Genomic DNA, 8,146 nt, shown 5'->3' with positions numbered 1-8,146 from the left:
GTTCTGGCACTGTTCTAGAGATATAAAATACATCATTTCCGTTCATTTTCTCAGCAGCACCCCCAAATTTCGAAAATGTGTTTAAAATGTCTTAGATCGTTTGTCCAACGGTAGTCCACTTTTTTCCATCCAATAATTTCATTTTTACAACCACAGAAACCAACATATAGATCATTCGAAATTTTGTAAAGTGTGAAGTAATGCAAAATTTGAGTTCAAAATTTCAGGGACGTTTGTCCATCATAGGTCCACGTTTGTCCACCCAATAATTTCATTTGTCCAGATACCATTTTAAAGATATGGAAAGAGAAGTTTTTTTCGGGCATTATCTGAGCAGGACCCTCAGATTTTAATTTTGAGCTCAAAATTCGCATTTAGGGTGTCAATTTCACACTTCCCGAAATTTCGAATGGTCGATTATTTCGGTTTCTAGGGTGGACAAATGAAATTATTGAGTGGACAAACGTGGACCAACGATGGACAAAAGATCCCATTATTTTGAGTTCAAAATTCGCATTTGGGGGTTCCAACTCCACACTTCGCGTAATTTCGAATATTCCATTTTTTGGTTTCGGGGGATGGACAAATGAAATTATTGGGTGGACAAACGTGGACCTGCGATGGACAAACTTTCCTGAAATTTTGAGCTCAAAATTCGCATTTGGGGGTGCCAACTTCACACTTCGCGCAATTTCTAATGGTCGATTTTCTGGGGGTGTCAAACGTGAACCTACGATGGACAAACGATCCTGAAATTTTTAGCTCAAAATTCGCATTTGGCGGTGCCAACTTCACACTTTTCGAAATTTCGAATGATCGATATTTTAGTTTCTTTGGTTGGAAAAATGAAATTTTTAGGTGGACAAAAGTGGACTAACGCTAGACAAACGATCTATGGCATTTTCTACACTTTTGTGCAATTAGGGGTTGCTGCTCAGAAAATGAACAGAATAGTAATTTACGTAACAAGTCCGGAAAATAGGGTTTTTTTGGACGAATAGACAAAATTCCAGGACTCGCTTACACTCGTCCTGGAAGTCTGTGAGTCTAAAATAAACCATTTTCGGGCGTGTTGCGTACAATATTTTTTCGGCAACCATGTAGAATAACACTATCGCTGCTGCTTTCCATATTTTATTGCGATTGCGATCAAAAAACATGCAAATTTTTGACAACTAATTTCATATGAACTGTCAGCCGTTATCTCGGTTGCTATGGATTCTATGATTCTTTTCCGGCCTAGTCCGGGAAGTACGTACTTTATTTATTTATTTATTTATACATGTACAGTGTGTAAAAATAATTAATAACTGTCATAAATAAGTGAATGTTGTACATGATAAATAGTTGTCGTCAAATAATACACGGCTTGTCAGAAAAGTAAAATACAAATATGAAGGCAAAAGCCAATATCGACAATGGACTAAAAAGGTGAGTATAACATAATAAATACATCACAGATAAAATAAACATTTAAAACTCTTCGAGTTTATAAATAGTCTTTCTCAGTAGTAGTTTTTTTACATTTTTACTGAATTTCAGGTCATTCAAACTCTTCAGATTTTCAGGCAATTTATTATATAATTTCAGTGCGATGTGATTTGCTCCCTGCTGCGCTTTCGCTATTCTGTTGAAAGGAATGCTAAGTAAATGCTTTCTTCTGGTGTTGTACTCGTGGAAGTCGGCGTTGGTTCGAAACTTCTCGAGATTTCGGTGGACATAAGTCACGGCAGCGAGGATGAAAACCGAAGTGCAGGTGAGCATACCCTCCCTCCTGAAAATATCTCGACAACTTTCTGTATGATGTATCCCAAAAATAGCCCTTATGGCCTTCTTCTGTTTCAGCAGAACCCTCTGTGCATCACTGCAATGTCCCCACACCAAAATGCTATATATCATTTTCGCATGAAATGTCGAGTAGTACACGAGTTTGGCTGTCTCACTGTTGGAAATAACTCTCATTCTTTTTATTAAGTAGATCGAGGTCGAGAGTTTGCTACATAATTCGTCTATGTATTGACTCCAGCTTAATGATGAGTGAAAGGTCACACCCAGATATTTCAATGAATTATTTGTTCTTTCTTTATTAGTGAACAAGAGCTGCTGGGTTTTATTTTTGTTCATCAGTAGACCATTCGTAGTGAACCAACTCTGAGCACTCAATAGCGATGTTGATGTTTTTATTTGAATAATATTTTTACTTCTCGACCTATTCATGAAAGCCGTGTCATCTGCATAGCTGCAGAGTTGATCCGCTTTCAAGTTGGCATGTAGGTCATTCGTGAAGACGATAAAAAGAATCGGACCCAGAATCGATCCCTGCGGCACTTTCCGGACTAGGCCGGGAAATGCTTCTTTCTCAGAGAAAAAGCGTCCGGGAAGTGAGCACTTCCCGGACGGTTGCCGAAAATATGTATTTTTTATATCTGTCGTACAGTGCCTGGACAAATAAAAATAAGGGTGGACAAACTTGGAACTACGATGGACAAACGATACTGAAATTGTGATCCCAAAATTCGCATTTGGGAGTGCCAGTTTCACACAGCTCATTAAAATTAATAATAATAAATAAATTATTGATAAATCAGTTGTTGGATTTCCAGCACCTACTTTTTTTTCCGTCAATTTCTTGACCTATGTTATTATTATTGGTGGATGAAAACATTACTATTATAATTAACAATTAATCCTCGTGGTTTTCCATTATTTTCCGAAGAAGTTTTCTCATACGCGTAGTCTTCGTTATTTCACTGCATTGTGTTTCACCGCTGTAGGCAGCATTTCCAATTGTGTTTTTCGAATAAAACATATTTCACAGGATGATCACCGCAAGCACTTGTCAGGTTGATACCAGGGGCAAACACGCATAAAATTATTAAATACGCGCACGAAGAATTAATCTGATTATTTTCGCTGGAAAGCCTCATTTATTCCAACCGTTTTTAATTTAAATCCCATGGTTTTTTCATCTTGATGAATCGCCGAGGTTGATGAGATGTAATTCTCTAATGGATTGAAAACTGATAAATTCGGTTTTCCTATTCAAGTTTATTTGGTTTATGGCTCATTGAATGTTAACGCATTTCGGTGGCCATATGTTACAGATAAAATTACATACCAGATTGTTGATAATTTGTGGGTGATTTGGGACACCTTGATCAAGCGCAGGTTATCTTGTGGTCATGATGTTGCTGTTTGTACGATAATTGCCGATATGTATCTATCTACCATATTGAAATTTGGGATCAATAGATACTGTTTACATATCTGAGTTTCTTGCATTCGCGTGATCTTGAACATATAATATGGAATCTTGAAATACATATAATATGAAAATTAATATGAAAATATTACTTTTTCAAGTTATTTTCGACTTGCTGGATGCGAATTTAATATAATATATTGCAGCTAGTAAATGAGAAATAAAAACACCTTAGTAAACATGCATAATAAAAAATAATTTTTTAAATCTAATTCTTTTATATTCAGATTTTTGTTCATGTTGGTTGCTTTCACATCACTGTTTCATCCATTATTTCACTGTAGGGTGAAAAATTTTCTACATTATCAATGAATATTATTAAAAACATATTCAATTTTATTCTTTTTTCATAAGATCTGTTCTCCATGTATCCAAATTCTCACATTGAGCCTCGTCAAATTTAATGGAAAGGAATTTTATGTTTAGATTTCAATCTCTTATTCTCGAGTGTTTCTGGTGTTATTCTGCTGATTTTCATCGAAAATAAAAACTATGAAATAAAAAACTATATGAAATTATGGTCCTAGAAATTATCCAAAGCATTGATTTTTCTTCGTTTTCAATGTGACAAAGTGTAATTTCTCAAAAATATATTGGCAAAAAATATTCCGGTACCGGGAATCGAACCCGAGCCTCCTGGGTGAGAGCCAGGTATCCTAGCCACTAGACCATACCGGATTGTGATAGAAATATATCTTTGGGCAATCAGATTCATAATGTTGTTTAAGCTTGGAAAAATAAAGTATTGAATTGTCATTAGAAATAATCATTCGCTTTTCAGTGATTCCCTAGTTAAAAATTTATAAAAGCACTTTGGCTAATATTTAGTATAAAAAATTCGGTTTTATCACTTTTGATGTCCATCCTAGCTAGGAATTAGGATCCATTAGAAAAGACTAAAACTAAAAGTATTCCTCAAAAAATTCACGAAATAAATTTTTGAGATGGTAAATAGGTATGAACAGGGTCGGCGTTAGGGGTGAAACAGTGAGGCGACTGTTTCAGGCGCCTCTTTTCGAGGTGCGGCAATTTAGCCCAGTTTGTGGCCGCCCTTTCATATTTTTGAAAAAATAAAGTCTTGATTCTTCAAAACAACATTAGGTTGGTCCGCTCCGCTGCGTTTATCAATATTATCTGCAATAAAAATCTCCAAACCGTCTTTACTAAGACGCCTGTTCAATAAATAACATATGGCAACGAAACCAAGATGAGCAGCATTGCCTATTAACCTAATTGAAAGAGGGATGAAATGTATTTCACGAAGACGGAAAACAACACTTCGAATTACGTGGACTTTGTTTACACATTCAACATATGGAAAATTCCTACGATTCTGCATTCGAAACTAGATGCTGTTGAATGCCAATGCCAAATGTTTTCAGCGGAACATACGTTTTCAATCCCATTTAGTTTTCGAAGCTTTGTATGCCCTACCGCCCTTTGTATCTTGTGGTGTGATGGGTAATTTTCCATCGATCGTACGCAGGGTCTTGTGAATGTGAAAATCAGATATGATACTTACGCATTGTTAATCGGCGTCGAAGAAAGCCAGGAATAAATCAAGATACCTACAGCGTAAAAAACATAAAGTGAATAGACACATAGACATACATTTTGTTTTCTTCGATTTGACTTTTAAACGCTAGAGAAATCAAAAATGGGGAATTATTATTGAGACAGGTGATTTTTTTGTTTGGGGGAGGGTGTTTATTGATACTATTTCAGCAAGGACGACAAAAAATTCTTTGCTCAAGCGCCGAAATTGCTCGCGCCGGCCCTGGGTATGAATTAGATTGTTTTTCAAGAAGTTATGCCACAAACACCGTAATAGATTATGCTTTTTCGAAAAATGTATAGGTACTAAATAAAGAAGAAATAACTTCAATTCTCTTTGAAAACTCTTTATATATATTCGAGGACATGATGATTTTTAACTACAGATAATCTACATCTCCGTGAATAAGGAATAAACATCCAAAATTTGAGAACGAATTGAAGAAGCTTTTTTTCAGGGACCAATGTATATGTCATATATGTATAAAGGGTGTCCCTTTTAAAAATACCAGCTTGCCTCTGTATCTCTGAAACGATAATTGATTTCTATGATCTGTTATGAGTATTGTATAAATTATAAAAATTAGTGAAAAAAACGTGCTAGAATTTTTTGAATATCTGGAACAGAAACCAAAATATAGCAAAATATTTAACAGTAATTTTTCAGAAACACCCTGTAACGAATCATCTACATCTACATGTGTTAAATCGTCGGCCGTGTTTTAGGTTTTTTTTTGGTGTAAAAATAAGACTATGACTTTTTCATGAATTTTTATAAAATCGACTGTCAGTTCACCCCGCCGCCTCTCTTCATATCGAGAGTCAACACAGAGCTGGCGACATAGAGTGTGGCGACATCATATTATCTATGATCTGCTTTATGATATTTTATAATTTTGAAAAAAGAGATCGGGGGTCCTTGAAAATTTTTTTTTGAGTCTTAACATAGTCCTGCGGGTAACTAAGTCAGATCTAACAGATCAACAGGTTCAAAATGGATACCACTGCGAGGATCCAATTTTATAACAATACCAATCATCATCCACGACCATTCAAACCATTCTGACAGTAAGCACCTACCAAAACTCAACACTCCATGAAAAGTCCATAAATCTCCGTCGTTTGTTTTATTCTTATGATTAAAACCATGGACGGCCAATTCTCATCTTCGCTATAATTAGGAACAAGAACAAACAGCCACCCGCGATCCACTTAAAATGCTGCGGTCGTCGGAGTTTTAATTGGATTAAACGAAGAGGAAAGAATCCAAGATAGCTATGAAAATGGAAAAGCGACCGCCCTTCATTTGTTTCACGGCCTCCTACGCGACGCGCTGCGGAAGTGAACTCTTTCAAGTGATAAGTAGCTAATTTGTTAACAGCCGCTCGATCCACTTATATCCCCAGATTTATAGCCAACGTGAGGGGTTAAAAGTTACTGAAGTTTTAAGTGAAGACATAACAACGGCAATCTCCAAGCGGCTAATTGATTTAATGCTGATGATTGGAGGGAGGCTGAGTTTTATTTCACTCCGAAATCCGTCTTCAAAGGAGTGGAAATGTAAATTCTATCTTTAAAATTCCTACCGCGACTACTTAATATGAAATTTTATTTATTTGCCCGCAGTGCATGCGAAGTGGTTTTATTATGAGGGAGTTTCAAAGGAAAGTAACCAATTTATTGAAGTGGTGGATTTTTATTCAATTCTGGTTTTCCATCTCTATGAGTAGGTGGAAAGGAGTGGATGAAAAGTGTTCGCAGGTAATATTCGGCCCATCGATTTTTCCGATGTATGCAAATGGGTTGGGAGATTGGCGGCCGGTTTGTTCAGCAAGAGGACCACTGGAAATTCCAGTACATTTTTTGATATCTGAAATACTGGGTGGTGATAACAAAAATTTATACCGAAAGTTATGACATGACTGATATTAAAATTATGAGAAGAGTTATAATATACAAATTGATCTTAAATCTTAAATTAAATACATTCGGGTCAACCGCAAGGGCGTAGAAATGGGTGTTACTGGGGGTAATTACCCCCCAAGATTTTAAATATTTAAAATTTCGGAAATCCCGCAAAGACAAAGAACGAAAATTTCTCCATAAAATGAACCAATAATCATCATTTTACTTTCCTTTGATATTGACAGGTCTGTAAAAAATCGGACCTCTTTATTATCGCTTTCAAGATGAGTACTTTTATTGCATTACGAGCTCGTCTTTGTCCGGGGTTTATTATTTTCATTTATCTCTTCTATTTCTCGGCATCGCCTCTTATTTGCCATCTGTGATTTTTCCGTTCGTCATCGGTATGCACTTACCCGTTGTTTTCTGTTTTTTGTATCATTCTCGTCACATAATTGGAATACTGCAGTTATCAAAGAACTGAACTGGGTAATTCGCATCGAAAAATTGTCTGGGCTGTGTTGTACAATTCATTGTGTTTCATTCAAATTGTAATTTTTTTTGTGAAGACATCAGTTTTAAATTTACTATATCTACAGGGTGTTCCTAAATTGGAGGTTCAAATGAAAAAGTCAGATTTCTCGGATCATTTCAAGAAAAAAGTCCTATAACATGAGTCCGCAAACGCTTTGTTTTTGAGATACAGGTGTTAAAGTTCGAGTTATTCGTTCACAACACCTTTCTATCCAAAGATAGAACTTGAATTGGCATAGATATTCCAATTTAAAGTTTTCATCATGTGATATCCTAATTTTCAATGCAAATATACATGGTGACTTTTTCTGGAAGGGTGTCCGCTTCTTTCCTCCAGAATTATTTTTTGAACCACTGGTAGTTTAGAAAAATTTAAAAGAATCTCTGGTTCAGTACTATACTTTTTGTTTTGTCGTAGTTTTTTCGTATCTGCAATCGATTTCGAGAAAAAAATTCAAACAGCTCTCTAGTAATCATCAGGAAAATCCAAATTATTATAAAGATCCAGGTTAGCTGTGATAAATAAATTAATTATTATTAATGAAGATTCGATAAACTGGTTAAGCTGTATTTCGAAAACAAAGTTTTTGCGGGCGCATGTTTATGGACCATTTTATTTTTTAAATTATTCAAGGCATCTCTCATTTTCCTTCGTAACTCCAATTCAAGATCACCCATTATAAATTAAGAACAATCGAATTTGTAATAAAAAAAATTATTTTGAGTATTTTGGTTCGAATTCGTTATCAAACCTTTTCTTCTCTTATTATAGGTATGAGTAAACGATGTCGTCATAAAAATTTTTTGACGAAGCCTGGAGGTTCCTCAATATTAAGAAATTTTATTTTTTATTATTTTTATTTTGTTATGGATTTTAGTGATGTAATTTAT

General features: G+C 35.3%; 1 non-coding gene across 1 annotated transcript; it reads right to left on the bottom strand.

The window, feature by feature from the left end:
* Positions 1-3,868: 3,868 nt before the first annotated feature.
* On the bottom strand, positions 3,869-3,940 carry Trnae-cuc. The gene has a single exon. It is a non-coding gene; the product is annotated as a tRNA-Glu (tRNA).
* Positions 3,941-8,146: the final 4,206 nt, after the last annotated feature.

The sequence above is a fragment of the Harmonia axyridis genome, chromosome 6 (genome assembly GCF_914767665.1).
Source record: "Harmonia axyridis chromosome 6, icHarAxyr1.1, whole genome shotgun sequence".
Taxonomy (NCBI): Eukaryota; Metazoa; Arthropoda; class Insecta; order Coleoptera; family Coccinellidae; genus Harmonia; species Harmonia axyridis.
Note: the sequence above shows the minus strand (reverse complement) of the source record. Positions and strands in the feature narration are given on the sequence as shown.